The 22,720-nt window shown below is 34.6% G+C and overlaps 6 non-coding genes across 6 annotated transcripts; all 6 read right to left on the bottom strand.

Annotated features, from left to right (window-relative positions):
- Positions 1 to 2,768: 2,768 nt before the first annotated feature.
- Positions 2,769 to 2,841, bottom strand: trnar-ucg (transfer RNA arginine (anticodon UCG)). Its single transcript has one exon. It is a non-coding gene; the product is annotated as a tRNA-Arg (tRNA).
- A 3,326-nt stretch (positions 2,842 to 6,167) lies between these two features.
- On the bottom strand, positions 6,168 to 6,240 carry trnar-ucg (transfer RNA arginine (anticodon UCG)). The gene has a single exon. It is a non-coding gene; the product is annotated as a tRNA-Arg (tRNA).
- Positions 6,241 to 9,639: 3,399 nt separating this feature from the next.
- Positions 9,640 to 9,712, bottom strand: trnar-ucg (transfer RNA arginine (anticodon UCG)). Its single transcript has one exon. It is a non-coding gene; the product is annotated as a tRNA-Arg (tRNA).
- Positions 9,713 to 13,050: 3,338 nt separating this feature from the next.
- On the bottom strand, positions 13,051 to 13,123 carry trnar-ucg (transfer RNA arginine (anticodon UCG)). Its single transcript has one exon. It is a non-coding gene; the product is annotated as a tRNA-Arg (tRNA).
- Positions 13,124 to 16,525: 3,402 nt separating this feature from the next.
- On the bottom strand, positions 16,526 to 16,598 carry trnar-ucg (transfer RNA arginine (anticodon UCG)). Its single transcript has one exon. It is a non-coding gene; the product is annotated as a tRNA-Arg (tRNA).
- Positions 16,599 to 19,922: 3,324 nt separating this feature from the next.
- On the bottom strand, positions 19,923 to 19,995 carry trnar-ucg (transfer RNA arginine (anticodon UCG)). Its single transcript has one exon. It is a non-coding gene; the product is annotated as a tRNA-Arg (tRNA).
- Between the last annotated feature and the right edge of the window lie 2,725 nt (positions 19,996 to 22,720).

The raw sequence follows: 22,720 nt of genomic DNA, 5'->3' as shown, positions 1-22,720 counted from the left end.
AGTAATGGTTACTAATTCCTTATTTCTTATTGCTTACGTTTCAAAAATTAAGTAATGCTTACGTGTTACTTATTTGTGATTTCTCAAAATAAGTAATGATTCAATATTTCATTTTTTTTCAAGATTTCTCAATAAATGAATTATGGATACATATTTCTTGTTAATGTTTACTAGTGTTTTATGTCTGATTGATGTCTTTTGATCAATAAGTAATGGTTTCTCATTCCTTATTTCCATTTTCTTTCAATAAGTAATGATTACAATTTTTTATATTTGTCCCTGTTTTACACGAAATAAGTAATAGACACTTATTCCTGGTTTCAGATTTTCAACAAAGAACATGTACATAGTTTATTATTTCTGAAACACGGTTTCCCAAAAAATAAGAAATGGTTACTTATTCCTTATTTCTGTTTCCCAATTTTCCAAATACAGTGATGGTTACTGATTGCTACGTTTTGTTGTTGGTTACTTTTTCAGTTTGCCTGTTTTCTTAATAAAATAAGTATTTTTTTCTGTTTCTAGACTCATGAAGAAACAAGCAATGGTTACTTATTCCTTGTTTGATTCCTGGAACTCAGAAAATAAGGAATGGTTACTTATTTCAGTTTTTAGTTCTCAGAAAACAAGGAATTGTTTCTTCTTTGTTTCCCGGTTGTCAAAACATAAGGAATGCTAACTTATTTCCATTTCCCTGTTGCTAATACATTTATAAGAAGCGTACGTTTCTACACATAAATGAAATACTCCTTCCTGAAGTTTGTGGAAATGTTATGGAAATGACGTTTATTTTTCACGGTTAGCAATAAAGCTACATGTAACATGATGTCTTCCATTAAGCTTTAGTAAAATCGCCAATTTGTTTGTAGTCTATTTACATGACATGCATACTGTAGACTCATTCATTGACTTTCCACACGTCTTGACACTTTCTACTTCTGTACGACCTATTCTTGAACATGGAGGAGGATACAGAATTAGTTACAAAATGGTCTCGTGGAAAAAAAAACACACCTAAGGAATTGCAAGAAGACTTTGCAATTCCAGGAGTAAAATAAAAACCACCGGATTACAACACAGCCAGTTCCTCTTACACTTCATGTAAGCATGTTATGCTTTATATAAAGATATGTTGTTTTTTGTTTTCAGTTTCAGATGAGTACCACAATGAATATTACGCTACTATTTGAAAATATATTAATTTTCCGTAAACAAATTATATATGGTGTTGAACCTATTTTTTACTTGGTGTACTACATTGATAAGCCATCTCATACCTGTCTGGTATAATAATAATACTCATCATCATAATAATAATCACAGTAGTAATTATAATAATAATAATAATAATAATATTAATAATAATAATACTAGACACCGGTATGATGTTTATGTCATTATTAGATAAGCTACAGTTTGTTAATTTATGTCTGTTTTAATTAATCATGCATGCTCACTGGCACATGTAGATACAGTACTGTAATTACTTACACACATTAGTTTATTTTCCTCCGCTTATTATTTGTTATCATTAGGCTTGATTATAACAATAATAATACTAGTATTTTTAATTTATGTAAAGGGCTGTACGTTTTATTTCACTTTTTCTTAATGACCAACTAGCCTGAAATTATTACATTGTCCCAATATGTACGGTGTGTTACGCAAATTATATTAGCATGGTCTCACTGGGTAATATGGAGCAAAACGCCCAATCTGGTAAAAGTGTGCTCTACACAGGATTTTGAACCAACAACCTTTCAGTTGTCAGTCCAGAATAATAATCAACACAGCTGCATCATAATCATAGTAACAGTAATGGTTTATTTTGTCATATATTTACATTGACAACAAATATTATTATAATTGAATACGGTTTTGTCAAATTCTAATTCAGAAGGGCTGTATTGGCATGGCGAGGTTATGCAAGTATTGCCAAAGCATTTACAGCAAAGGACTGAAGGTAACATAGATTAAGTACAAAACATAATACAGGATACTGATTGTACATTTAAAAGAATAAACATTAAAAGACAAAGAAAATCTATTTTAAAAGAAAAACATACCTACAATTAGATCCATGAATATTTGGACAGTGACACAATTGTCATCATTTTGGATCTGTACAACACCACAATGGATTTCAAACGAAACAATCCAGATATTCTTTAAGTGTAGTCTTTCATCTTTAATTTGAGGGTACTAACATCCATTTCTATATGTGTCCCCCCAATTTTAGGTGCTCAAAAGTATTTGGACAAAGTAACATAATCCTGAATTAAATTGTTAGTTTCAATACTTGGTTGCAGATCCTTTGCAGTCAATGAATGTTGAAGTGTGGAACCCATAGCCATCACCAGATGCTGGGTTTAGTCCCTGGTGATGCTCTGCAAGGCCTTCAGCTGTCTTTAGTAGTGCCTCTTTGTTCTTGTGGCGTTTTGTCTTCAGTTTTGCCTTAGAAATCAAAACAAACCGGTCAGAGAGATAGCAAAAACATTGGCTGTGGAAAAATCTACTATTTGGCAACTTCTTCAAAAGAAATAACGCACTGGTGAGCTCAGGACACCAAAAGGCAACGGAAAACAACTGTGGCAGAAGGATTATTTCGCTGGTGAAGAATAACCCCTATACAGGGTGCAGGGCATCACCTGTTTGTGGTAGGGTTATCAAACATAGCACTGCTGTCTGCAACATTAGAACACCAAGTGGCCCTTCTAAACGTCTCCAGAAAGGAGAGAGACACAACTTCGTCATCGTAACATATAAGACGACCACGAAGGGACTCGAACCCTCAATCTTCTGATCCGAAGTCAGACGCCTTATCCATTAGGCCACGCAGTCGTCAACAAGGGAGAGCCCTGGCCCTTCATGTTTCAGAAAGGCGAATGCGCTACGCCGACCTCAATGAATCCTTAGTTATATACATATGTTCAAGAACATTTCTGTAGCTCATGTAAATCAAGTCACACGACAGGCCTTGAAGTTTTCTGTCAGTTTGAAAGTTTTGCTCCTGACAATCCTTTTTGTATTGTGGCATAGTGGCTGTCACAGTGGAAAGTAAGTTGTCCACAGTTGGATGCAAGCTTGCCTGAGCACAGGAACGAACTTACTCTCGACGTTCCATGTAAAGACTGAAGAAGTGGGCTTCACATCTGAGGGCAGGGGAATTAGCTCAGGTGGTAGAGTGCTCACTTAGCATGTGAGAGGTAGCGGGATTGATGCCCGCATTCTCCAGTCTCCAGGCATTTGTGTGCCAGTCTCGGCAGTGCAGCTCACTTTTTTCGCTGTAGGCTGCAGACGCAGAGGCTCACGTCCAAGATCAACGCATTGTCAGCTTATCAGACACCTCCGTGAGGTTGATTCCTTATTCCTTATTTATTAAAAAAATGAGTAATGGTTACTAATTCCTTATTTCTTATTGCTTACGTTTCAAAAATTAAGTAATGCTTACGTGTTACTTATTTGTGATTTCTCAAAATAAGTAATGATTCAATATTTCATTTTTTTTCAAGATTTCTCAATAAATGAATTATGGATACATATTTCTTGTTAATGTTTACTAGTGTTTTATGTCTGATTGATGTCTTTTGATCAATAAGTAATGGTTTCTCATTCCTTATTTCCATTTTCTTTCAATAAGTAATGATTACAATTTTTTATATTTGTCCCTGTTTTACACGAAATAAGTAATAGACACTTATTCCTGGTTTCAGATTTTCAACAAAGAACATGTACATAGTTTATTATTTCTGAAACACGGTTTCCCAAAAAATAAGAAATGGTTACTTATTCCTTATTTCTGTTTCCCAATTTTCCAAATACAGTGATGGTTACTGATTGCTACGTTTTGTTGTTGGTTACTTTTTCAGTTTGCCTGTTTTCTTAATAAAATAAGTATTTTTTTCTGTTTCTAGACTCATGAAGAAACAAGCAATGGCTACTTATTCCTTGTTTGATTCCTGGAACTCAGAAAATAAGGAATGGTTACTTATTTCAGTTTTTAGTTCTCAGAGAACAAGGAATTGTTTCTTCTTTGTTTCCCGGTTGTCAAAACATAAGGAATGCTAACTTATTTCCATTTCCCTGTTGCTAATACATTTATAAGAAGCATACGTTTCTACACATAAATGAAATACTCCTTCCTGAAGTTTGTGGAAATGTTATGGAAATTACGTTTATTTTTCACGGTTAGCAATAAAGCTACATGTAACATGATGTCTTCCATTAAGCTTTAGTAAAATCGCCAATTTGTTTGTAGTCTATTTACATGACATGCATGCTGTAGACTCATTCATTGACTTTCCACACGTGTTGACACTTTCTACTTCTGTACGACCTATTCTTGAACATGGAGGAGGATACAGAATTAGTTACAAAATGGTCTCGTGGAAAAAAAAACACACCTAAGGAATTGCAAGAAGACTTTGCAATTCCAGGAGTAAAATAAAAACAACCGGATTACAAGACAGCCAGTTCCTCTTACACTTCATGTAAGCATGTTATGCTTTATATAAAGATATGTTGTTTTTTGTTTTCAGTTTCAGATGAGTACCACGATGAATATTACGCTACTATTTGAAAATATATTAATTTTCCGTAAACAAATTATATATGGTGTTGAACCTTTTTTTTACTTGGTGTACTACATTGATAAGCCATCTCATACCTGTCTGGTATAATAATAATACTCATCATCATAATAATAATCACAGTAGTAATAATAATAATAATAATAATAATAATAATAATAATAATAATAATACTAGACACCGGTATGATGTTTATGTCATTATTAGATAAGCTACAGTTTGTTAATTTATGTCTGTTTTAATTCATCATGCATGCTCACTGGCACATGTAGATACAGTACTGTAATTACTTACACACATTAGTTTATTTTCCTCCGCTTATTATTTGTTATCATTAGGCTTGATTATAACAATAATAATACTAGTATTTTTAATGTATGTAAAGGGCTGTACGTTTTATTTCACTTTTTCTTAATGACCAACTAGCCTGAAATTATTACATTGTCCCAATATGTACGGTGTGTTACGCAAATTATATTAGCATGGTCTCACTGGGTAATATGGAGCAAAACGCCCAATCTGGTAAAAGTGTGCTCTACACAGGATTTTGAACCAACAACCTTTCAGTTGTCAGTCCAGAATAATAATCAACACAGCTGCATCATAATCATAGTAACAGTAATGGTTTATTTTGTCATATATTTACATTGACAACAAATATTATTATAATTGAATACGGTTTTGTCAAATTCTAATTCAGAAGGGCTGTATTGGCATGGCGAGGTTATGCAAGTATTGCCAAAGCATTTACAGCAAAGGACTGAAGGTAACATAGATTAAGTACAAAACATAATACAGGATACTGATTGTACATTTAAAAGAATAAACATTAAAAGACAAAGAAAATCTATTTTAAAAGAAAAACATACCTACAATTAGATCCATGAATATTTGGACAGTGACACAATTGTCATCATTTTGGATCTGTACAACACCACAATGGATTTCAAAGGAAACAATCCAGATATTCTTTAAGTGTAGTCTTTCATCTTTAATTTGAGGGTACTAACATCCATTTCTATATGTGTCCCCCCAATTTTAGGTGCTCAAAAGTATTTGGACAAAGTAACATAATCCTGAATTAAATTGTTAGTTTCAATACTTGGTTGCAGATCCTTTGCAGTCAATGAATGTTGAAGTGTGGAACCCATAGCCATCACCAGATGCTGGGTTTAGTCCCTGGTGATGCTCTGCAAGGCCTTCAGCTGTCTTTAGTAGTGCCTCTTTGTTCTTGTGGCGTTTTGTCTTCAGTTTTGCCTTAGAAATCAAAACAAACCGGTCAGAGAGATAGCAAAAACATTGGCTGTGGAAAAATCTACTATTTGGCAACTTCTTCAAAAGAAATAACGCACTGGTGAGCTCAGGACACCAAAAGGCAACGGAAAACAACTGTGGCAGAAGACAGAAGGACTATTTCGCTGGTGAAGAATAACCCCTATACAGGGTGCAGGGCATCACCTGTTTGTGGTAGGGTTATCAAACATAGCACTGCTGTCTGCAACATTAGAACACCAAGTGGCCCTTCTAAACGTCTCCAGAAAGGAGAGAGACACAACTTCGTCATCGTAACATATAAGACGACCACGAAGGGACTCGAACCCTCAATCTTCTGATCCGAAGTTAGACGCCTTATCCATTAGGCCACGCAGTCGTCAACAAGGGAGAGCCCTGGCCCTTCATGTTTCAGAAAGGCGAATGCGCTACGCCGACCTCAATGAATCCTTAGTTATATACATATGTTCAGGAACATTTCTGTAGCTCATGTAAATCAAGTCACACGACAGGCCTTGAAGTTTTCTGTCAGTTTGAAAGTTTTGCTCCTGACAATCCTTTTTGTATTGTGGCATAGTGGCTGTCACAGTGGAAAGTAAGTTGTCCACAGTTGGATGCAAGCTTGCCTGAAGCACAGGAACGAACTTACTCTCGACGTTCCATGTAAAGACTGAAGAAGTGGGCTTTACATCTGAGGGCAGGGGAATTAGCTCAGGTGGTAGAGTGCTCGCTTAGCATGTGAGAGGTAGTGGGATTGATGCCCGCATTCTCCAGTCTCCAGGCATTTGTGTGCCAGTCTCGGCAGTGCAGCTCACTTTTTTTGCTGTAGGCTGCAGACGCGGAGGCTCACGTCCAAGATCAACGCATTGTCAGCTTATCAGACACCTCCGTGAAGTTGATTCCTTATTCCTTATTTATTAAAAAAATGAGTAATGGTTACTAATTCCTTATTTCTTATTGCTTACGTTTCAAAAATTAAGTAATGCTTACGTGTTACTTATTTGTGATTTCTCAAAATAAGTAATGATTCAATATTTCATTTTTTTTCAAGATTTCTCAATAAATGAATTATGGATACATATTTCTTGTTAATGTTTACTTGTGTTTTATGTCTGATTGATGTCTTTTGATCAATAAGTAATGGTTTCTCATTCCTTATTTCCATTTTCTTTCAATAAGTAATGATTACAATTTTTTATATTTGTCCCTGTTTTACACGAAATAAGTAATAGACACTTATTCCTGGTTTCAGATTTTCAACAAAGAACATGTACATAGTTTATTATTTCTGAAACACGGTTTCCCAAAAAATAAGAAATGGTTACTTATTCCTTATTTCTGTTTCCCAATTTTCCAAATACAGTGATGGTTACTGATTGCTACGTTTTGTTGTTGGTTACTTTTTCAGTTTGCCTGTTTTCTTAATGAAATAAGTATTTTTTTCTGTTTCTAGACTCATGAAGAAACAAGCAATGGCTACTTATTCCTTGTTTGATTCCTGGAACTCAGAAAATAAGGAATGGTTACTTATTTCAGTTATTAGTTCTCAGAAAACAAGGAATTGTTTCTTCTTTGTTTCCCGGTTGTCAAAACATAAGGAATGCTAACTTATTTCCATTTCCCTGTTGCTAATACATTTATAAGAAGCGTACGTTTCTACACATAAATGAAATACTCCTTCCTGAAGTTTGTGGAAATGTTATGGAAATTACGTTTATTTTTCACGGTTAGCAATAAAGCTACATGTAACATGATGTCTTCCATTAAGCTTTAGTAAAATCGCCAATTTGTTTGTAGTCTATTTAAATGACATGCATGCTGTAGACTCATTCATTGACTTTCCACTCGTGTTGACACTTTCTACTTCTGTACGACCTATTCTTGAACATGGAGGAGGATACAGAATTAGTTACAAAATGGTCTCGTGGAAAAAAAAACACACCTAAGGAATTGCAAGAAGACTTTGCAATTCCAGGAGTAAAATAAAAACGACCGGATTACAACACAGCCAGTTCCTCTTACACTTCATGTAAGCATGTTATGCTTTATATAAAGATATGTTGTTTTTTGTTTTCAGTTTCAGATGAGTACCACGATGAATATTACGCTACTATTTGAAAATATATTAATTTTCCGTAAACAAATTATATATGGTGTTGAACCTATTTTTTACTTGGTGTACTACATTGATAAGCCATCTCATACCTGTCTGGTATAATAATAATACTCATCATCATAATAATAATCACAGTAATAATAATAATAATAATAATAATAATAATAATAATAATAATAATAATAATAATAATAATCATCATCATCATCATAATAATCACAGTAATAATAATAATAATAATAATAATAATAATAATACTAGACACCGGTATGATGTTTATGTCATTATTAGATAAGCTACAGTTTGTTAATTTATGTCTGTTTTAATTCATCATGCATGCTCACTGGCACATGTAGATACAGTACTGTAATTACTTACACACATTAGTTTATTTTCCTCCGCTTATTATTTGTTATCATTAGGCTTGATTATAACTATAATAATACTAGTATTTTTAATATATGTAAAGGGCTGTACGTTTTATTTCACTTTTTCTTAATGACCAACTAGCCTGAAATTATTACATTGTCCCAATATGTACGGTGTGTTACGCAAATTATATTAGCATGGTCTCACTGGGTAATATGGAGCAACACGCCCAATCTGGTAAAAGTGTGCTCTACACAGGATTTTGAACCAACAACCTTTCAGTTGTCAGTCCAGAATAATAATCAACACAGCTGCATCATAATCATAGTAACAGTAATGGTTTATTTTGTCATATATTTACATTGACAACAAATATTATTATAATTGAATACGGTTTTGTCAAATTCTAATTCAGAAGGGCTGTATTGGCATGGCGAGGTTATGCAAGTATTGCCAAAGCATTTACAGCAAAGGACTGAAGTTAACATAGATTAAGTACAAAACATAATACAGGATACTGATTGTACATTTAAAAGAATAAACATTAAAAGACAAAGAAAATCTATTTTAAAAGAAAAACATACCTACAATTAGATCCATGAATATTTGGACAGTGACACAATTGTCATCATTTTGGATCTGTACAACACCACAATGGATTTCAAAGGAAACAATCCAGATATTCTTTAAGTGTAGTCTTTCATCTTTAATTTGAGGGTACTAACATCCATTTCTATATGTGTCCCCCCAATTTTAGGTGCTCAAAAGTATTTGGACAAAGTAACATAATCCTGAATTAAATTGTTAGTTTCAATACTTGGTTGCAGATCCTTTGCAGTCAATGAATGTTGAAGTGTGGAACCCATAGCCATCACCAGATGCTGGGTTTAGTCCCTGGTGATGCTCTGCAAGGCCTTCAGCTGTCTTTAGTAGTGCCTCTTTGTTCTTGTGGCGTTTTGTCTTCAGTTTTGCCTTAGAAATCAAAACAAACCGGTCAGAGAGATAGCAAAAACATTAGCTGTGGAAAAATCTACTATTTGGCAACTTCTTCAAAAGAAATAACGCACTGGTGAGCTCAGGACACCAAATGGCAACGGAAAACAACTGTGGCAGAAGACAGAAGGATTATTTCGCTGGTGAAGAATAACCCCTATACAGGGTGCAGGGCATCACCTGTTTGTGGTTGGGTTATCAAACATAGCACTGCTGTCTGCAACATTAGAACAACAAGTGGCCCTTCTAAACGTCTCCAGAAAGGAGAGAGACACAACTTCGTCATCGTAACATATAAGACGACCACGAAGGGACTCGAACCCTCAATCTTCTGATCCGAAGTCAGACGCCTTATCCATTAGGCCACGCAGTCGTCAACAAGGGAGAGCCCTGGCCCTTCATGTTTCAGAAAGGCGAATGCGCTACGCCGACCTCAATGAATCCTTAGTTATATACATATGTTCAAGAAAATTTCTGTAGCTCATGTAAATCAAGTCACACGACAGGCCTTGAAGTTTTCTGTCAGTTTGAAAGTTTTGCTCCTGACAATCCTTTTTGTATTGTGGCATAGTGGCTGTCACAGTGGAAAGTAAGTTGTCCACAGTTGGATGCAAGCTTGCCTGAAGCACAGGAACGAACTTACTCTCGACGTTCCATGTAAAGACTGAAGAAGTGGGCTTTACATCTGAGGGCAGGGGAATCAGCTCAGGTGGTAGAGTGCTCGCTTAGCATGTGAGAGGTAGCGGGATTGATGCCCGCATTCTCTAGTCTCCAGGCATTTGTGTGCCAGTCTCGGCAGTGCAGCTCCCTTTTTTTGCTGTAGGCTGCAGACGCGGAGGCTCACGTCCAAGATCAACGCATTTTCAGCTTATCAGACACCTCCGTGAAGTTGATTCCTTATTCCTTATTTGTTAAAAAAATGAGTAATGGTTACTAATTCCTTATTTCTTATTGCTTACGTTTCAAAAATTAAGTAATGCTTAAGTGTTACTTATTTGTGATATCTCAAAATAAGTAATGATTCAATATTTCATTTTTTTCAAGATTTCTCAATAAATGAATTATGGATACATATTTCTTGTTAATGTTTACTTGTGTTTTATGTCTGATTGATGTCTTTTGATCAATAAGTAATGGTTTCTCATTCCTTATTTCCATTTTCTTTCAATAAGTAATGATTACAATTTTTTATATTTGTCCCTGTTTTACACGAAATAAGTAATAGACACTTATTCCTGGTTTCAGATTTTCAACAAAGAACATGTACATAGTTTATTATTTCTGAAACACGGTTTCCCAAAAAATAAGAAATGGTTACTTATTCCTTATTTCTGTTTCCCAATTTTCCAAATACAGTGATGGTTACTGATTGCTACGTTTTGTTGTTGGTTACTTTTTCAGTTTGCCTGTTTTCTTAATGAAATAAGTATTTTTTTCTGTTTCTAGACTCATGAAGAAACAAGCAATGGCTACTTATTCCTTGTTTGATTCCTGGAACTCAGAAAATAAGGAATGGTTACTTATTTCAGTTTTTAGTTCTCAGAGAACAAGGAATTGTTTCTTCTTTGTTTCCCGGTTGTCAAAACATAAGGAATGCTAACTTATTTCCATTTCCCTGTTGCTAATACATTTATAAGAAGCGTACGTTTCTACACATAAATGAAATACTCCTTCCTGAAGTTTGTGGAAATGTTATGGAAATGACGTTTATTTTTCACGGTTAGCAATAAAGCTACATGTAACATGATGTCTTCCATTAAGCTTTAGTAAAATCGCCAATTTGTTTGTAGTCTATTTACATGACATGCATGCTGTAGACTCATTCATTGACTTTCCACACGTGTTGACACTTTCTACTTCTGTACGACCTATTCTTGAACATGGAGGAGGATACAGAATTAGTTACAAAATGGTCTCGTGGAAAAAAAAACACACCTAAGGAATTGCAAGAAGACTTTGCAATTCCAGGAGTAAAATAAAAACGACCGGATTACAACACAGCCAGTTCCTCTTACACTTCATGTAAGCATGTTATGCTTTATATAAAGATATGTTGTTTTTTGTTTTCAGTTTCAGATGAGTACCACGATGAATATTACGCTACTATTTGAAAATATATTAATTTTCCGTAAACAAATTATATATGGTGTTGAACCTTTTTTTTACTTGGTGTACTACATTGATAAGCCATCTCATACCTGTCTGGTATAATAATAATAATCATCATCATCATCATCATCATAATAATCACAGTAATAATAATAATAATAATAATAATAATAATAATAATAATAATAATAATAATACTAGACACCGGTATGATGTTTATGTCATTATTAGATAAGCTACAGTTTGTTAATTTATGTCTGTTTTAATTCATCATGCATGCTCACTGGCACATGTAGATACAGTACTGTAATTACTTACACACATTAGTTTATTTTCCTCCGCTTATTATTTGTTATCATTAGGCTTGATTATAACAATAATAATACTAGTATTTTTAATGTATGTAAAGGGCTGTACGTTTTATTTCACTTTTTCTTAATGACCAACTAGCCTGAAATTATTACATTGTCCCAATATGTACGGTGTGTTACGCAAATTATATTAGCATGGTCTCACTGGGTAATATGGAGCAAAACGCCCAATCTGGTAAAAGTGTGCTCTACACAGGATTTTGAACCAACAACCTTTCAGTTGTCAGTCCAGAATAATAATCAACACAGCTGCATCATAATCATAGTAACAGTAATGGTTTATTTTGTCATATATTTACATTGACAACAAATATTATTATAATTGAATACGGTTTTGTCAAATTCTAATTCAGAAGGGCTGTATTGGCATGGTGAGGTTATGCAAGTATTGCCAAAGCATTTACAGCAAAGGACTGAAGGTAACATAGATTAAGTACAAAACATAATACAGGATACTGATTGTACATTTAAAAGAATAAACATTAAAAGACAAAGAAAATCTATTTTAAAAGAAAAACATACCTACAATTAGATCCATGAATATTTGGACAGTGACACAATTGTCATCATTTTGGATCTGTACAACACCACAATGGATTTCAAAGGAAACAATCCAGATATTCTTTAAGTGTAGTCTTTCATCTTTAATTTGAGGGTACTAACATCCATTTCTATATGTGTCCCCCCAATTTTAGGTGCTCAAAAGTATTTGGACAAAGTAACATAATCCTGAATTAAATTGTTAGTTTCAATACTTGGTTGCAGATCCTTTGCAGTCAATGAATGTTGAAGTGTGGAACCCATAGCCATCACCAGATGCTGGGTTTAGTCCCTGGTGATGCTCTGCAAGGCCTTCAGCTGTCTTTAGTAGTGCCTCTTTGTTCTTGTGGCGTTTTGTCTTCAGTTTTGCCTTAGAAATCAAAACAAACCGGTCAGAGAGATAGCAAAAACATTGGCTGTGGAAAAATCTACTATTTGGCAACTTCTTCAAAAGAAATAACGCACTGGTGAGCTCAGGACACCAAAAGGCAACGGAAAACAACTGTGGCAGAAGACAGAAGGATTATTTCGCTGGTGAAGAATAACCCCTATACAGGGTGCAGGGCATCACCTGTTTGTGGTAGGGTTATCAAACATAGCACTGCTGTCTGCAACATTAGAACACCAAGTGGCCCTTCTAAACGTCTCCAGAAAGGAGAGAGACACAACTTCGTCATCGTAACATATAAGACGACCACGAAGGGACTCGAACCCTCAATCTTCTGATCCGAAGTCAGACGCCTTATCCATTAGGCCACGCAGTCGTCAACAAGGGAGAGCCCTGGCCCTTCATGTTTCAGAAAGGCGAATGCGCTACGCCGACCTCAATGAATCCTTAGTTATATACATATGTTCAGGAACATTTCTGTAGCTCATGTAAATCAAGTCACACGACAGGCCTTGAAGTTTTCTGTCAGTTTGAAAGTTTTGCTCCTGACAATCCTTTTTGTATTGTGGCATAGTGGCTGTCACAGTGGAAAGTAAGTTGTCCACAGTTGGATGCAAGCTTGCCTGAAGCACAGGAACGAACTTACTCTCGACGTTCCATGTAAAGACTGAAGAAGTGGGCTTCACATCTGAGGGCAGGGGAATTAGCTCAGGTGGTAGAGTGCTCGCTTAGCATGTGAGAGGTAGTGGGATTGATGCCCGCATTCTCCAGTCTCCAGGCATTTGTGTGACAGTCTCGGCAGTGCAGCTCACTTTTTTTGCTGTAGGCTGCAGACGCGGAGGCTCACGTCCAAGATCAACGCATTGTCAGCTTATCAGACACCTCCGTGAAGTTGATTCCTTATTCCTTATTTATTAAAAAAATGAGTAATGGTTACTAATTCCTTATTTCTTATTGCTTACGTTTCAAAAATTAAGTAATGCTTACGTGTTACTTATTTGTGATTTCTCAAAATAAGTAATGATTCAATATTTCATTTTTTTTCAAGATTTCTCAATAAATTAATTATGGATACATATTTCTTGTTAATGTTTACTTGTGTTTTATGTCTGATTGATGTCTTTTGATCAATAAGTAATGGTTTCTCATTCCTTATTTCCATTTTCTTTCAATAAGTAATGATTACAATTTTTTATATTTGTCCCTGTTTTACACGAAATAAGTAATAGACACTTATTCCTGGTTTCAGATTTTCAACAAAGAACATGTACATAGTTTATTATTTCTGAAACACGGTTTCCCAAAAAATAAGAAATGGTTACTTATTCCTTATTTCTGTTTCCCAATTTTCCAAATACAGTGATGGTTACTGATTGCTACGTTTTGTTGTTGGTTACTTTTTCAGTTTGCCTGTTTTCTTAATGAAATAAGTATTTTTTTCTGTTTCTAGACTCATGAAGAAACAAGCAATGGCTACTTATTCCTTGTTTGATTCCTGGAACTCAGAAAATAAGGAATGGTTACTTATTTCAGTTATTAGTTCTCAGAAAACAAGGAATTGTTTCTTCTTTGTTTCCCGGTTGTCAAAACATAAGGAATGCTAACTTATTTCCATTTCCCTGTTGCTAATACATTTATAAGAAGCGTACGTTTCTACACATAAATGAAATACTCCTTCCTGAAGTTTGTGGAAATGTTATGGAAATGACGTTTATTTTTCACGGTTAGCAATAAAGCTGCATGTAACATGATGTCTTCCATTAAGCTTTAGTAAAATCGCCAATTTGTTTGTAGTCTATTTACATGACATGCATGCTGTAGACTCATTCATTGACTTTCCACACGTGTTGACACTTTCTACTTCTGTACGACCTATTCTTGAACATGGAGGAGGATACAGAATTAGATACAAAATGGTCTCGTGGAAAAAAAAACACACCTAAGGAATTGCAAGAAGACTTTGCAATTCCAGGAGTAAAATAAAAATGACCGGATTACAACACAGCCAGTTCCTCTTACACTTCATGTAAGCATGTTATGCTTTATATAAAGATATGTTGTTTTTTGTTTTCAGTTTCAGATGAGTACCACGATGAATATTACGCTACTATTTGAAAATATATTAATTTTCCGTAAACAAATTATATATGGTGTTGAACCTTTTTCTTACTTGGTGTACTACATTGATAAGCCATCTCATACCTGTCTGGTATAATAATAATACTCATCATCATAATAATAATCACAGTAGTAATAATAATAATAATAATAATAATAATAATAATAAAAATAATAATCATCATCATCATCATCATAATAATCACAGTAATAATAATAATAATAATAATAATAATAATAATAATAATAATAATACTAGACACCGGTATGATGTTTATGTCATTATTAGATAAGCTACAGTTTGTTAATTTATGTCTGTTTTAATTCATCATGCATGCTCACTGGCACATGTAGATACAGTACTGTAATTACTTACACACATTAGTTTATTTTCCTCCGCTTATTATTTGTTATCATTAGGCTTGATTATAACAATAATAATACTAGTATTTTTAATGTATGTAAAGGGCTGTACGTTTTATTTCACTTTTTCTTAATGACCAACTAGCCTGAAATTATTACATTGTCCCAATATGTACGGTGTGTTACGCAAATTATATTAGCATGGTCTCACTGGGTAATATGGAGCAAAACGCCCAATCTGGTAAAAGTGTGCTCTACACAGGATTTTGAACCAACAACCTTTCAGTTGTCAGTCCAGAATAATAATCAACACAGCTGCATCATAATCATAGTAACAGTAATGGTTTATTTTGTCATATATTTACATTGACAACAAATATTATTATAATTGAATACGGTTTTGTCAAATTCTAATTCAGAAGGGCTGTATTGGCATGGCGAGGTTATGCAAGTATTGCCAAAGCATTTACAGCAAAGGACTGAAGGTAACATAGATTAAGTACAAAACATAATACAGGATACTGATTGTACATTTAAAAGAATAAACATTAAAAGACAAAGAAAATCTATTTTAAAAGAAAAACATACCTACAATTAGATCCATGAATATTTGGACAGTGACACAATTGTCATCATTTTGGATCTGTACAACACCACAATGGATTTCAAAGGAAACAATCCAGATATTCTTTAAGTGTAGTCTTTCATCTTTAATTTGAGGGTACTAACATCCATTTCTATATGTGTCCCCCCAATTTTAGGTGCTCAAAAGTATTTGGACAAAGTAACATAATCCTGAATTAAATTGTTAGTTTCAATACTTGGTTGCAGATCCTTTGCAGTCAATGAATGTTGAAGTGTGGAACCCATAGCCATCACCAGATGCTGGGTTTAGTCCCTGGTGATGCTCTGCAAGGCCTTCAGCTGTCTTTAGTAGTGCCTCTTTGTTCTTGTGGCGTTTTGTCTTCAGTTTTGCCTTAGAAATCAAAACAAACCGGTCAGAGACATAGCAAAAACATTGGCTGTGGAAAAATCTAGTATTTGGCAACTTCTTCAAAAGAAATAACGCACTGGTGAGCTCAGGACACCAAAAGGCAACGGAAAACAACTGTGGCAGAAGACAGAAGGATTATTTCGCTGGTGAAGAATAACCCCTATACAGGGTGCAGGGCATCACCTGTTTGTGGTAGGGTTATCAAACATAGCACTGCTGTCTGCAACATTAGAACACCAAGTGGCCCTTCTTAACGTCTCCAGAAAGGAGAGAGACACAACTTCGTCATCGTAACATATAAGACGACCACGAAGGGACTCGAACCCTCAATCTTCTGATCCGAAGTCAGACACCTTATCCATTAGGCCACGCAGTCGTCAACAAGGGAGAGCCCTGGCCCTTCATGTTTCAGAAAGGCGAATGCGCTACGCCGACCTCAATGAATCCTTAGTTATTTACATATGTTCAAGAACATTTCTGTAGCTCATGTAAATCAAGTCACACGACAGGCCTTGAAGTTTTCTGTCAGTTTGAAAGTTTTGCTCCTGACAATCCTTTTTGTATTGTGGCATAGTGGCTGTCACAGTGGAAAGTAAGTTGTCCACAGTTGGATGCAAGCTTGCCTGAAGCACAGGAACGAACTTACTCTCGACGTTCCATGTAAAGACTGAAGAAGTGGGCTTTACATCTGAGGGCAGGGGAATTAGCTCAGGTGGTAGAGTGCTTGCTTAGCATGTGAGAGGTAGCGGGATTGATGCCTGCATTCTCCAGTTTCCAGGCATTTGTGTGCCAGTCTCGGCAGTGCAGCTCACTTTTTTTGCTGTAGGCTGCAGACGCGGAGGCTCACGTCCAAGATCAACGCATTGTCAGCTTATCAGACACCTCCGTGAAGTTGATTCCTTATTCCTTATTTATTAAAAAAATGAGTAATGGTTACTAATTCCTTATTTCTTATTGCTTACGTTTCAAAAATTAAGTAATGCTTACGTGTTACTTATTTGTGATTTCTCAAAATAAGTAATGATTCAATATTTCATTTTTTTTCAAGATTTCTCAATAAATGAATTATGGATACATATTTCTTGTTAATGTTTACTTGTGTTTTATGTCTGATTGATGTCTTTTGATCAATAAGTAATGGTTTCTAATTCCTTATTTCCATTTTCTTTCAATAAGTAATGATTACAATTTTTTATATTTGTCCCTGTTTTACACGAAATAAGTAATAGACACTTATTCCTGGTTTCAGATTTTCAACAAAGAACATGTACATAGTTTATTATTTCTGAAACACGGTTTCCCAAAAAATAAGAAATGGATACTTATTCCTTATTTCTGTTTCCCAATTTTCCAAATACAGTGATGGTTACTGATTGCTACGTTTTGTTGTTGGTTACTTTTTCAGTTTGCCTGTTTTCTTAATGAAATAAGTATTTGTTTCTGTTTCTAGACTCATGAAGAAAAAAGCAATGGTTACTTATTCCTTGTTTGATTCCTTTTACTCAGAAAATAAGGAATGGTTACTTATTTCAGTTTTTAGTTCTCAGAAAACAAGGAATTGTTTCTTCTTTGTTTCCCGGTTGTCAAAACATAAGGAATGCTAACTTATTTCCATTTCCCTGTTGCTAATACATTTATAAGAAGCGTACGTTTCTACACATAAATGAAATACTCCTTCCTGAAGTTTGTGGAAATGTTATGGAAATGACGTTTATTTTTCACGGTTAGCAATAAAGCTACATGTAACATGATGTCTTCCATTAAGCTTTAGTAAAATCGCCAATTTGTTTGTAGTCTATTTACATGACATGCATGCTGTAGACTCATTCATTGACTTTCCACACGTCTTGACACTTTCTACTTCTGTACGACCTATTCTTGAACATGGAGGAGGATACAGAATTAGTTACAAAATGGTCTCGTGGAAAAAAAAACACACCTAAGGAATTGCAAGAAGACTTTGCAATTCCAGGAGTAAAATAAAAACGACCGGATTACAACACAGCCAGTTCCTCTTACACTTCATGTAAGCATGTTATGCTTTATATAAAGATATGTTGTTTTTTGTTTTCAGTTTCAGATGAGTACCACGATGAATATTACGCTACTATTTGAAAATATATTAATTTTCCGTAAACAAATTATATATGGTGTTGAACCTATTTTTTACTTGGTGTACTACATTGATAAGCCATCTCATACCTGTCTGGTATAATAATAATACTCATCATCATAATAATAATCACAGTAATAATAATAATAATAATAATAATAATAATAATAATAATAATAATACTAGACACCGGTATGATGTTTATGTCATTATTAGATAAGCTACAGTTTGTTAATTTATGTCTGTTTTAATTCATCATGCATGCTCACTGGCACATGTAGATACAGTACTGTAATTACTTACACACATTAGTTTATTTTCCTCCGCTTATTATTTGTTATCATTAGGCTTGATTATAACAATAATAATACTAGTATTTTTAATGTATGTAAAGGGCTGTACGTTTTATTTCACTTTTTCTTAATGACCAACTAGCCTGAAATTATTACATTGTCCCAATATGTACGGTGTGTTACGCAAATTATATTAGCATGGTCTCACTGGGTAATATGGAGCAAAACGCCCAATCTGGTAAAAGTGTGCTCTACACAGGATTTTGAACCAACAACCTTTCAGTTGTCAGTCCAGAATAATAATCAACACAGCTGCATCATAATCATAGTAACAGTAATGGTTTATTTTGTCATATATTTACATTGACAACAAATATTATTATAATTGAATACGGTTTTGTCAAATTCTAATTCAGAAGGGCTGTATTGGCATGGCGAGGTTATGCAAGTATTGCCAAAGCATTTACAGCAAAGGACTGAAGGTAACATAGATTAAGTACAAAACATAATACAGGATACTGATTGTACATTTAAAAGAATAAACATTAAAAGACAAAGAAAATCTATTTTAAAAGAAAAACATACCTACAATTAGATCCATGAATATTTGGACAGTGACACAATTGTCATCATTTTGGATCTGTACAACACCACAATGGATTTCAAACGAAACAATCCAGATATTCTTTAAGTGTAGTCTTTCATCTTTAATTTGAGGGTACTAACATCCATTTCTATATGTGTCCCCCCAATTTTAGGTGCTCAAAAGTATTTGGACAAAGTAACATAATCCTGAATTTAATTGTTAGTTTCAATACTTGGTTGCAGATCCTTTGCAGTCAATGAATGTTGAAGTGTGGAACCCATAGCCATCACCAGATGCTGGGTTTAGTCCCTGGTGATGCTCTGCAAGGCCTTCAGCTGTCTTTAGTAGTGCCTCTTTGTTCTTGTGGCGTTTTGTCTTCAGTTTTGCCTTAGAAATCAAAACAAACCGGTCAGAGAGATAGCAAAAACATTGGCTGTGGAAAAATCTACTATTTGGCAACTTCTTCAAAAGAAATAACGCACTGGTGAGCTCAGGACACCAAAAGGCAACGGAAAACAACTGTGGCAGAAGACAGAAGGATTATTTCGCTGGTGAAGAATAACCCCTATACAGGGTGCAGGGCATCACCTGTTTGTGGTAGGGTTATAAAACATAGCACTGCTGTCTGCAACATTAGAACACCAAGTGGCCCTTCTAAACGTCTCCAGAAAGGAGAGAGACACAACTTCGTCATCGTAACATATAAGACGACCACGAAGGGACTCGAACCCTCAATCTTCTGATCCGAAGTCAGACGCCTTATCCATTAGGCCACGCAGTCGTCAACAAGGGAGAGCCCTGGCCCTTCATGTTTCAGAAAGGCGAATGCGCTACGCCGACCTCAATGAATCCTTAGTTATATACATATGTTCAAGAACATTTCTGTAGCTCATGTAAATCAAGTCACACGACAGGCCTTGAAGTTTTCTGTCAGTTTGAAAGTTTTGCTCCTGACAATCCTTTTTGTATTGTGGCATAGTGGCTGTCACAGTGGAAAGTAAGTTGTCCACAGTTGGATGCAAGCTTGCCTGAAGCACAGGAACGAACTTACTCTCGACGTTCCATGTAAAGACTGAAGAAGTGGGCTTTACATCTGAGGGCAGGGGAATTAGCTCAGGTGGTAGAGTGCTCGCTTAGCATGTGAGAGGTAGCGGGATTGATGCCCGCATTCTCCAGTCTCCAGGCATTTGTGTGCCAGTCTCGGCAGTGCAGCTCACTTTTTTTGCTGTAGGCTGCAGACGCGGAGGCTCACGTCCAAGATCAACGCATTGTCAGCTTATCAGACACCTCCGTGAAGTTGATTCCTTATTCCTTATTTATTAAAAAAATGAGTAATGGTTACTAATTCCTTATTTCTTATTGCTTACGTTTAAAAAATTAAGTAATGCTTACGTGTTACTTATTTGTGATTTCTCAAAATAAGTAATGATTCAATATTTCATTTTTTTTCAAGGTTTCTCAATAAATGAATTATGGATACATATTTCTTGTTAATGTTTACTTGTGTTTTATGTCTGATTGATGTCTTTTGATCAATAAGTAATGGTTTCTCATTCCTTATTTCCATTTTCTTTCAATAAGTAATGATTACAATTTTTTATATTTGTCCCTGTTTTACACGAAATAAGTAATAGACACTTATTCCTGGTTTCAGATTTTCAACAAAGAACATGTACATAGTTTATTATTTCTGAAACACGGTTTCCCAAAAAATAAGAAATGGTTACTTATTCCTTATTTCTGTTTCCCAATTTTCCAAATACAGTGATGGTTACTGATTGCTACGTTTTGTTGTTGGTTACTTTTTCAGTTTGCCTGTTTTCTTAATGAAATAAGTATTTTTTTCTGTTTCTAGACTCATGAAGAAACAAGCAATGGTTACTTATTCCTTGTTTGATTCCTGGAACTCAGAAAATAAGGAATGGTTACTTATTTCAGTTATTAGTTCTCAGAAAACAAGGAATTGTTTCTTCTTTGTTTCCCGGTTGTCAAAACATAAGGAATGCTAACTTATTTCCATTTCCCTGTTGTTAATACATTTATAAAAAGCGTACGTTTCTACACATAAATGAAATACTCCTTCCTGAAGTTTGTGGAAATGTTATGGAAATGACATTTATTTTTCACGGTTAGCTATAAAGCTACATGTAACATGATGTCTTCCATTAAGCTTTAGTAAAATCGCCAATTTGTTTGTAGTCTATTTACATGACATGCATGCTGTAGACTCATTCATTGACTTTCCACACGTGTTGACACTTTCTACTTCTGTACGACCTATTCTTGAACATGGAGGAGGATACAGAATTAGTTACAAAATGGTATCGTGGAAAAAAAAACACACCTAAGGAATTGCAAGAAGACTTTGCAATTCCAGGAGTAAAATAAAAACGACCGGATTACAACACAGCCAGTTCCTCTTACACTTCATGTAAGCATGTTATGCTTTATATAAATATATGTTGTTTTTTGTTTTCAGTTTCAGGTGAGTACCACGATGAATATTACGCTACTATTTGAAAATATATTAATTTTCCGTAAACAAATTATATATGGTGTTGAACCTATTTTTTACTTGGTGTACTACATTGATAAGCCATCTCATACCTGTCTGGTATAATAATAATACTCACCATCATAATAATAATCACAGTAATAATAATAATAATAATAATAATAATAATAATAATAATACTAGACACCGGTATGATGTTTATGTCATTATTAGATAAGCTACAGTTTGTTAATTTATGTCTGTTTTAATTCATCATGCATGCTCACTGGCACATGTAGATACAGTACTGTAATTACTTACACACATTAGTTTATTTTCCTCCGCTTATTATTTGTTATCATTAGGCTTGATTATAACAATAATAATACTAGTATTTTTAATGTATGTAAAGGGCTGTACGTTTTATTTCACTTTTTCTTAATGACCAACTAGCCTGAAATTATTACATTGTCCCAATATGTACGGTGTGTTACGCAAATTATATTAGCATGGTCTCACTGGGTAATATGGAGCAAAACGCCCAATCTGGTAAAAGTGTGCTCTACACAGGATTTTGAACCAACAACCTTTCAGTTGTCAGTCCAGAATAATAATCAACACAGCTGCATCATAATCATAGTAACAGTAATGGTTTATTTTGTCATATATTTACATTGACAACAAATATTATTATAATTGAATACGGTTTTGTCAAATTCTAATTCAGAAGGGCTGTATTGGCATGGCGAGGTTATGCAAGTATTGCCAAAGCATTTACAGCAAAGGACTGAAGGTAACATAGATTAAGTACAAAACATAATACAGGATACTGATTGTACATTTAAAAGAATAAACATTAAAAGACAAAGAAAATCTATTTTAAAAGAAAAACATACCTACAATTAGATCCATGAATATTTGGACAGTGACACAATTGTCATCATTTTGGATCTGTACAACACCACAATGGATTTCAAACGAAACAATCCAGATATTCTTTAAGTGTAGTCTT

The sequence above is a fragment of the Amia ocellicauda genome, chromosome 14 (genome assembly GCF_036373705.1).
Source record: "Amia ocellicauda isolate fAmiCal2 chromosome 14, fAmiCal2.hap1, whole genome shotgun sequence".
Taxonomy (NCBI): domain Eukaryota; kingdom Metazoa; phylum Chordata; class Actinopteri; order Amiiformes; family Amiidae; genus Amia; species Amia ocellicauda.
This window is presented reverse-complemented; position numbering and strand designations above follow the sequence as displayed.